General features: G+C 39.7%; 1 pseudogene; it reads right to left on the minus strand.

Annotated features, from left to right (window-relative positions):
- Nucleotides 1–3273: 3273 nt before the first annotated feature.
- Nucleotides 3274–5146, minus strand: LOC100686983 (annotated as a pseudogene).
- Nucleotides 5147–10622: the final 5476 nt, after the last annotated feature.

A 10622-nucleotide genomic window follows, 5' to 3' on the forward strand; every position in this document is an offset into this window, starting at 1 on the left:
TTAGAACACACATTTTTTTTCAAGTGAACATAGGACATTTTCCAGAATAGAACACATACTAGGTCACAAATCAGGCCTCGGCAAGTACAAAAGGATTGAGAGACTACCATACAGCTTTTCATATCACACTATGAGACTTGAAGTCAATCAAAAGAAAAATATTTGTAAAGACCATAAATACATGGATTTTAAACAACATACTACTAAATAATCAATGTATCAACCAGGAAATCAAAGAAGAAATAAAAAAATAAATGCAAACAAATGAAAATGAAAACAAAATGGTAAAAACCTTGAATGCAGCAAATGCAGTCTTAAGAGGGAAGTATATGGCAAACAGGCCTACTTCAAGAGGCAAGAAAAATTTCAAACAAGTAATGTAACTTTATACCTAAGAGATTTAGAAAAAGAACAAAAATGAAGTGTGAAACCAGAAGGGAAATAAAGATTAGATCATAAATTAATGTAAAGGATCTATACCCTAAAAACTACAGAACACTTCTGAAAGAAATTGAAGAAGACACAAAGAGATGGAAAAATATTCCATGCACATGGATTGGAAGAATTAATACTTTGAAAGTGTCAATGTTACCCAGGGCAATTTACATATTACATGCAATCTCTATCAAAATACCATAGACTTTCTTCAGAGAGTTGGAACAAATTATTTTAAGATTTGTGTGGAATCAGAAAAGACCCCAAATAGCCAGGGGAATATTAAAAAAGAAAACCACAGCCGGGGGCATCACAATGCCAGATTTCAGGTTGTACTACAAAGCTGTGGTCATCAAGACAGTGTGGTACTGGCACAAAAACAGACACATAGATCAATAGAACAGAATAGAGAATCCAGAAGTAGACCCACAACTTTATGGTCAACTAATTTCAACAAAGGAGGAAAGACTAACCACTGGAAAAAAGACAGTCTCTTCAATAAATGGTGCTAGGAAAATTGGACATCCACATGCAGAAGTATAAAACTGGACCATTCTCTTACACTATACACAAAGATAAATTCAAAATGGATGAAAGATCTAAATGTGAGACAAGATTCCATCAAAATCCTAGAGGAGAACACAGGCAACACCCTCTTTGAACTTGGCCACAGTAACTTCTTGCAAGATACATCCATGAAGGCAAGAGAAACAAAAGCAAAAGTGAACTATTGGAACTTCCTCAAGATAAGAAGCTTTTGCACAGAAAAAAAAAACCAGTCAACAAAACTAAAAGACAACCTACAGAATGGGAGAAGATATTTGCGAATGATGTTTCAGATAAAGCGCTAGTATCCAAGATCTATAAAGAACTTATTAAACTCAACAGCAAAGAAACAAACAATCCAATCATTAAATGGGCAAAAGACATGAAGAGAAATGTCACAGAGGAAGACGGACATTTCCAACAAGCACATGAGAAAATGCTCTGCATCACTTGCCATCAGGGAATTACGAATCAAAACCACAATGAGATACCACCTCACACCAGTGAGAATGGGGGAAATTAACAAGACAGAAAACCACAAATGTTGGAGAGGATGTGAAGAAAGGGGAACCCTCTTGCCCTGTTGGTGGGAATGTGAACTGGTGCAGCCACTCTGGAAAACTGTGTGGAGGTTCCTCAAAGAGTTAAAAATAGACCTGCCCTACGACCCAGCAATTGCACTGCTGGGGATTTACCCCAAAGATACAGATGCAGTGAAACCTCGGGACACCTGCACCCCGATGTCTCTAGCAGCAATGTCCACAATAGCCAAACTGTGGAAGGAGACTTGGTGTCCATCAAAAGATGAATGGATAAAGAAGATGTGGTCTATGTATACAATGGAATATTACTGAGCCATTAGAAATTACAAATTCCCACCATTTGCTTCAACGTAGATGGAACTGGAGGGTATTATGCTGAGTGAAAGAGGTCAATCTGAGAAGGAAAAACATTATATGGTCTCATTCATTTGTGGAATATAAAAAATAGTGAAAGGGAATAAAGGGGAAAGGAGAAAAATGAGTGGGAAATATCAGAAGGAGAGAGGCAGAACTCCTAATTCTGGGAAACGAGCAAGGGGTGGTGGAAAGGGAGGTGGGCGGGGGTTGGGGCGACTGGGTGACAGGCACTGAGGGGGGTACTTGATAGGATGAGCACTGGGTGTTATGCATATGTTGGCAAATTGAACTCCAATTAAAAAAATGTAAAAATTAAAAAATTAAAAATTAAAAATGTGAAAGAATAAAAGGAAAAAAATCATTAGAAAAAATTTTTAAAAATTAATTAATGGTATAAAAACTTTTTACAAAAGGAGTAGAAGAGATCAGTGAAACTAGAAGTTGTTACTTTGTCAAAAATTAATAAAACTGATGAATCACTAACCAAATTGAAAAAAAAAGTAGAAGAGAAAGGACTCAAATAAATAAAATCACAAAAGAGAGAGGAGAAATAGCAACCATCACCACAGAGAGAGGGGCAAGATGGTGGAAGAGTAGGGATCTTCAACTCACCTGGTCCCACCAACTTACATTGATAACTTTCAAAACATCCTGAACACCTATGAATTCAGCCTGAGATTTAAAGAGAGAACAGCTAGAACACTACAGATAGAAAAGTTTTTGCTTCTAACAAGATAGAAAGGCAGAAAAAAATAAATAAATAAAAAAGAATAAAGTCTGGGAGGGGCACCATGAGTATCAGAGCTAAAGCCAAGCAGTGAAAGCCTCCAGGACAGGAAATCCCAGCCCTAGAGAAGGGGGAACTTTAAAAATCCATGCTGGAATTTTCCCGGACTGAAAAGTGCTTAGCAGAAAAATCAGGCAAAATCCCAGGAGGGGTAGTGATGTCTCAAGATTCCCGGAGTCACCATTAGAAGAGGTGCACCTGGGGAAAAGCTCACCAGAAACTGCAGTCCAGTATCAGTAAAGGGCTGGAGCACCACAACCCTCTGGGACATTTGGGAAAAGTCAGTCAGTTAGGTGGTGAAATATTTTTTTTGAGGGGCACAGGCACTGTTTATTGAGTGGCAGGTGCAGGAGAAGTAGCTGGCTCCAGTGTAGAAATAGAGGTGGCAGGTCATGCCAAGGTTCTGTGGGAATCTGGCAGCTAGAGCCACATCCCCTTGGGGGGATAGCACAAGCTCACTATGACAGGAGTAGCAACTAGCAAGCCAGGAGAAGAGGTGGTCACAGTCTCCCATGATCTTGGGCAAGAAGCGGCAGGTGAACTTGGCACAGGGGCCTGGGTTGGGAGGACTGGGGTCTGGGTGTTCTAGGGGAGAAGGGAAGGGGATCATGTCTGTGGGGTGGAATAGAGACTGTGGTGGTGGCCACTTGGTCCCAGCACCTGGGAGAAGAGCAGAAGAGTGGTCTGTGTCTGGCTGCCCCCACATTTGCCTGGCTCCCACCCAATGGCGTCATACCAGCTGCCAGAACCTAGGCTGCCTGACATGCTGGTGCTTTCACAGCGATCATGCTCCCAGGAGCAGCCCTCATCCTCACAATGTTCCAGCCTGGTCAAAGAAGTAAGAACGGGAAACAAAGGCCTGCCCATTGAGGATGTGACTGGTGCTCAGGTCCTGTGGGGGCCGGTGGACCCGGAAAAAGCCCACCAGCAGGGTGGTGGGCAGCAGCTCCCACACAAAGAGGATGAGGCCAAATACCAGGTAGCCTTTGTTCCCCCAAATCATTCACCAGGTCTGCCTGGTCAGAGACATACCAGTCATAATCAAAGGCATCCAGCTGGCTCTGGGGGGCCAAGGCCAGGGTTGCCAGGTTGTAGCAGGCCCAGCTGGCATACAGCAGGAACATGGCACCACTCATCACAGCTGCCTGGCACGCACTGGTCCCCTTGGCCTCCAGGTAGATGCTGGTGGAGGATGCATGCAGGGCAACAAGGCAGAGGCAGGCAGCAAGAGAGAGGGCACAGATAACAAAGAGAGAGTCACTCACCAGGACTCATACCAGCAGGAGGGCCCAGGGCTGTGCCCGGGGCCAGTGGGACAGCACAGCACACAGCACATTCACCCGCAAAACGAGCAGCGAGGCCCCCACGAAGGCCTCTTGGACAGCCAGCAAGCCTCAGCTCATCTCAGCGCTTCGCCTTGGCCTTGAACACAACCTGGGCAAAGGTTGCTCTGGAAAAAAGCATAAAGGAATCTAAAGACTTCATTACTGAGGAATTGAGATATAGTCAGGCTGAAAATAAAAATAAATTAAATGAGATGCAATTCAGACTGGATGTCCAAACTGCTAGAGTTAATGAGGTGGAAGAAAGAGGGAGTGACATAAAGACAAGGTGACAGTAAGGAAGGAAGCTAAGGAAAAAAGAGAAAAACTATTAAGAGACCTTGAAGAAAGGCTTAGGGAAATAAATGATAGCCTGAGAAGAAAGAATCTACGTATAATTGGGGTTCCAGTAGAGGCTGAGAGGGAAAGAGGGCTAGAAAGTATATTTGAACAAATCATAGCTGAGAACTTCCCTAATTTGGGGAGGGAAACAGGCATTCAGATAATAGATAGAGGTCCCCCCAAAATCAATAAAAACCATTTAATACCTCAACGTTTAATAGTGAACGTTTAATAGTGAAACTTGCAAATTCGAAAGATAAAGGAAAATCCTTAAAGCAGTGCGAAACAAGAGATTCTTAACTTATATGGGGAGAAATATCAGATTAACCACAGACCACTCCACAGACACCTGACAGGCTAGAAAGGACTGGCATGATATATTCAGAGTCCTAAATGGGAAGAACATGCAGCCAAGAATACTTTATCTCATTCATAATAGAAGGAGAGAGAAAGAGCTTTCAAGATAGGCAGAAACTGAAACTATGTGACCACCAAACCACCTCTGCAAGAAATATTATGGGGACATTGTAAAAGAAAGGGGAAGCTCCAAGAAAAAATCCACAAAATGGGGACTGAATAAGTATTATGATGACACTAAATTCATATCTTTCAATAGTTACTCTGAATGTGAATGGGCTAAATGATCCCATCAAAAGACGCAGGGTTTCAAACTGGATAAAAAAGCAAGAACCATCTATCTGCTGTCTGCAAGAGACTCATTTTAGATAAGGATACCTCCTGTCTGAAAATGAAAGGTTGGAGAACCATTTACCATTCAAGTGGTCCTCAAGGGAAGCTGCAGTAGCAATCCGCATATCATACAAATTAAAGATTTTCCCAAAGACTATAGGAAGAAATGAAGAGGGGCAGTATATCATGCCTAAAGGGTCTAACCAACAAGAAGACCTAACAATCATGAATATTCTTGCCCCTAATGTGGGAGCTGCCAAGTATATCAATCAATTAATAATCAAAGTAAAGATATACATAGATAATAATACACTAATACTGGGAGACTTCAACATGACACTTTCTGCAAATGACAGATCTTCTAAGCACAACATCACCAAAGAAAAAAAGGGCCTTAAATGATACACTGGATCAGATGGATTTCACAGATATATACAGAACTTTCCATTGGAACGCAACTGGATACACGTTATTCTCATGTACACATGGAACTTTCTTCAAAATAGACCACATACTCGGTCACAAATCAGGTCCAAACTGATACCAAAAGATTGGGATTGTCCCCTGCATATTTTCAGACCACAATGCTTTGAAACTAGAACTCAGTCACAAGAAGTTCGGAGAAACTCAAACACATGGATGTTAACAAGAAATTTGGAAGAAACTCAAACACATGGAGGTTAAAGAGCATCCTACTAAAAGATGAAAGAGTCAGCCAGGAAATTAGAGAATTAAAAAGATTCATGGAAACTAATGAACATGAAGATACAACCATTCAAAATTTTTGGGTTACAGTAAAAGCAGTCCTAAGAGGGAAATGCATCACAATACAAGCCTCCCTCATACGAGGAATATAAGTATTAATGAAAGGAATTATAGTGGAAAGGAGGAAATATTATTAGGGAAAATTAGAGAGGGTAACAAACTGTGAGAGACTCCTAACACTGGGAAACAAAAATGGGTAGTGTAAGGAGAGGTGGGCAGGTGGATGGGGTGGCTGGCTGATGGACACTGAAGGGGGCACTGGACGGCATAAACACTGGGTGTTATACTATATGTTTGCAAGTCAAACTTCAATAAAAGAACATACAGAAAAAAAATTGGAAAAAACTCAAATACAGAAGCTAACCTCAAACCTAAAGAAATTGGTGATAGACACCAAGTAAAAACTATACCAGGCAGAAGGGATATAATAAAGATTCAAGCAGAACTCAATGAAATAGAGACCAGAAAACTATATAACACATGAAGAAAACCATATGTTGGTTCTTTGAAAGAATTGATAAGTAGGTAAACCACTAGTCAGTCTTGTGAAAAAGGAAAACGACTCAAATTAATAAAAATATGATTGAAAGAAGAGAGATCACAACCAATACTAAGGTAATACAAACCATTTAAAAAAATGTACTGTGAACAACTATATGCCAACTAATTAGGAAATCTAGAAGAAATTGATGCATTTCTGGAAAACCACAAATTATCAAACCTGGAAGAGGAAGAAACAGAAAACCTGAAGAGGTAAGTAACCAGAGGAAATTGAGACAGTCCTCAAAAATCTCTCAAGACACCAAAGTCCAGGGCAAGATGGCTTCCCAGGGGAATTCTATCAAAAGTTTAAAGAAGAATTAATACCTATTCTACTAAAGCTGTTCCAAAAGATAGAAAGAGACGGAGTACTTCCAAACTCGTTCTATGAGGCCATCATCACCTTGATTTCAAAACCAGACAAAGACCCCACCAAAAAGGAGAATTATAGACCAATATCCCTGATGAACACAGATGCAAAGATTCTCAAAAATATACTAGCCAATAGGCTTCAACAGTATATTAAGATTATTCACCATTACAAAGTGGGATTTATCCCCAGGATGCAAAGTTGCTTCAATACTCATAAAAAAATCAATGTGATTGATCACATCAACAAGAGAAAAAAAGAAGAAATATATGATCCTCTCGACAGATGAAGAGAAAGCATTTGACAAAATACAGCATCTATTCCCGATTAAATCTCTTCAGAGTGTAGGGATAGGGGGAACGTTCCTCAGCATCTTAAAAGCCATCTATGAAAAGCCCACAGCAAATATTATTCTCACTGGGGAAATATTGAGAGGCTTTCCCCTAAGGTCAGGAACACGAGAGGAATGTCCACTCTCACCACTGTTATTCAACATAGTACTAGAAGTCCTAGCCTCAGCAATCAGACAACAACAGAAAAGGAGTCAAATTGTCCCTCTTCACAGATTTCATGATTCTGTATATACAAAGCCCAAAGGACTCCACTCCAAGATTGCTAGAACTCATACAGTAATTCAGGAGTGTGGCACGACAAAAAAAATCAATTCCCAGAAATCAGTGGCATTTCTATACACTAACAGTGAGATTGAAGACAGAGATATTACAGAGTCAATCCTATTTACAATTGTACACAAAAGCATAAGGTAACTAGGAATAAACCTAACCAAAGAGGGAAAGGATTTATTCCCTAAAAACTACAGAACCCTTTGGAAAGTACTTGAGGAAGACATAAAGAGATAGAAAAAATTTTCATGCTCATGGATTGGAAGAATTAATATTCTGACAATGTTTATGCTACCCAGGGCTATTTACATGTTCAATGCAATTCTTATCAAAATACCATGGACTTCCTTCACACAGTTGGAACAAATAATCTTAATATTTGTGTGGAATTAGAAAAGGCCCCTATAGCCAGGCAGTATTGAAAAACAAAACCAAAGCTGAGGGCATCACAATGCCAGATTTCAAGTTGTGCTATGATCAAGACAGTGATCATCAAGTGATCATCAAGACAGTATGGTACTGGCACAAAAACAGACACATAGATCAATGGAACAGAATAGAGAATCCAGAATGGGCCCTCAACTCTATGGTCAACTAATCTTCAACAAAGCATGAAAGAATATCCACTGGAAAAAAGACAGCCTTTTCAATAAATGATGCTCAGAAAATTGGACATCCCTATGCAGAAGAATGAACCTAGACCATTCTCTTACACCATACACAAAGATAAACTCAAAATGGATGAAAGATGTAAATGTGAGACAAGAATCCATCAAAATCCTACAGGAGAACACAGGCAACACTCTCTTTGAACTTGGCCACAGTAACTTCTTGCAAGATACATCTATGAAGGCAAAGAAAACAAAAGCAAAAATGAACTATTGGAATTTAATCAGGATAAAAAACAAACTAACAAAAAAAAAAACTAACAATCTACAGAATGGGAGAAGATATTTGCAAATGACATATCAGATAAAAGGCTAGTATCCAAGATCTATAAAGAACTTATTAAACTCAACAGCAAAGAAACAAACAATCCAATCATGAAATGGGCAGAAGTCATGAGCAGAAATTTCACCCAAGAAGACATACACATGGCCAACAAGCACATAAGAAAATGCTCTGCATCACTTGCCATCAGGGAAATACAAATCAAAACCACAATGAGATACCACATCACACCAGTGATAATGGGGAAAATTAACAAGACAGAAAACAACAAATGTTGGAGAGGACATGGAGAAAGGGGAACCCTCTTGCACTCTTGGTGGGAATGTGAAGTGGTACAGCTACTCTGGAAAACTGTGTGGAGGTTCCTCAAAGAGTTAAAAATAGAGCTACCCTTCGACCCCTGTGTTTGGGGTAAACACTCAATAGTGTTTACCCCAAACATAGAGATGCAGTGAAATGCTCGGACACCTTTACCCCAATATTCATGGCAGCAATGTCCACAATAGCCAAACTGTGGAAGGAGCCTGGATGTCTTTCAACAGATGAATTCATAAAGATGATGTGGTGTATATATACAATGGAATATTACTCAGCCATTAGAAACGAATACCCACCATTTGCTTCGATGTGGGTGGAACTGGAGGGCATTATGCTGAGTGAAGTAAGTCAATCAGAGGACAGTCATCACATAGTTTCACTCATATGGGGAGTATAAGAAATATTGGAAGGGATTATAAAGGAAAGGAGGGGAAATGAGTGGAAAAATTAGAGAAGGTGACACAGCATGAGAGACTCCTAACTCTGGAAAACGAACAAAGGTAGTGGAAGGGGAGGTGGGGGATGGGGTAATTGGGTGATGGGCATTGAGGAGAGCACTTGATGAGATGAGCACTGTGTGTTATACTATATGTCGGCAAATTGAACTTCAGTAAAAAAAGAGAGGTATAGCATATCCAAAAGGATAAAATAAAGTAAACAGAACAAAACAGGATCCTTTTAAATGCTGCCTACAAACACTCATTTTAGACCTAAGGATATCTGCAGATTGAAAGTGAGAGGATAGAGAACCTTCTATCATGCTAATGGATGCCAAAAGACGCCAGAGTAGCCATACTTCTACTAGACTGCTTATATTTTCAAGCAAAGACTGTAACTAGAAATTAAGAAGGGCATTATATCATAATTAAGGGATCTATTTATCAAGAAGATCTAACAACTGTAAATCTATATTTACAACTTGGAAAACCCAGATATATAAGTCAATTAATAATAAACAAAGAAACTCATTGAGGGACACCTGGGTGGCTCAGTGGTAGAGCATCTGTCTTTGGCTCAGGTTGTGATCCCAGAGCCCTGGGATCGAGTTCTGCATCATGCTTCCTGTGGGGAGTCTGCTTTTCCTTCTGCCTATGTCTCTGCCTCTGTGTGTGTGTGTCTTTCATAAATAAATAAATAAACAAACAAACAAATAAAAAAATCTTGAAAGATAAAAAAGTAAATCATTGAAAATAATACAATACTATTGTAAGTGACTTTAATGCCCCACTTACAGCAATGTACAAATCATCTAAGCAGAAAATCAATAAGGAAACAATGTCTTTGAATGACACACTTGACGAGATGGGCTTAAATATATTCAGAACATTCCATCCCAAAGAAGCAGAATACGTTTGCTTTTCAAGTGTACATGCATCTTTTTCCAGAATAGATCAAATCCTGGATCACAAATCAGGCCTCAACAAGTACAAAAAAATAAAATCACACCATACAGCTTTTTGGATCACAACACAATTAAACTCGAAATAACCACAAGAAAATTTTTGGAAAGACCACAAGGACATGGAGATCGTCTTATGGGATGCCTGGTTCGGTCAGTGGTTGAGGGTCTGCCTTTGGCTCAGGTCATGATCCTGGGATCCTGGGAATCAAGTCCCACATCAGGCTCCCTGCAGGCAGGCTACTTCTCCCTCTGTCTATGTCTCTGTCTCTCTCTGTGTGTCTCCCATGAATAAATAAATAAAATATTTTTAAAAGAGATCTTATTAAAGAATGACTGGATTAATCAGAAAATTAAAGAAGAAATTAAGTGTCACCTGGGTTGCTCAGCTGGCTAAGCATATGCCTTTATCTCAGATCAAGATCTCATAGTCATGGGATCAAGCCCCAAGTTGGGTTCCCTGCTCAGTAGGGAGTCTTCTCCTTTGAACTGTGCCTCTCAGTCATTCTCTGTGTCTTAAATGAATAAATAAAAACATTTTTAAAAATAAACAAAAAATAAGTTTAAAAATACAGGAAAATTAATGAAAATGAAAATATGATGATTCAGATCCTTTTGGGATGCAGCAAAGGCTC

Source organism: Canis lupus, chromosome X (assembly GCF_011100685.1).
Source record: "Canis lupus familiaris isolate Mischka breed German Shepherd chromosome X, alternate assembly UU_Cfam_GSD_1.0, whole genome shotgun sequence".
NCBI classification, from domain to species: Eukaryota; Metazoa; Chordata; class Mammalia; order Carnivora; family Canidae; genus Canis; species Canis lupus.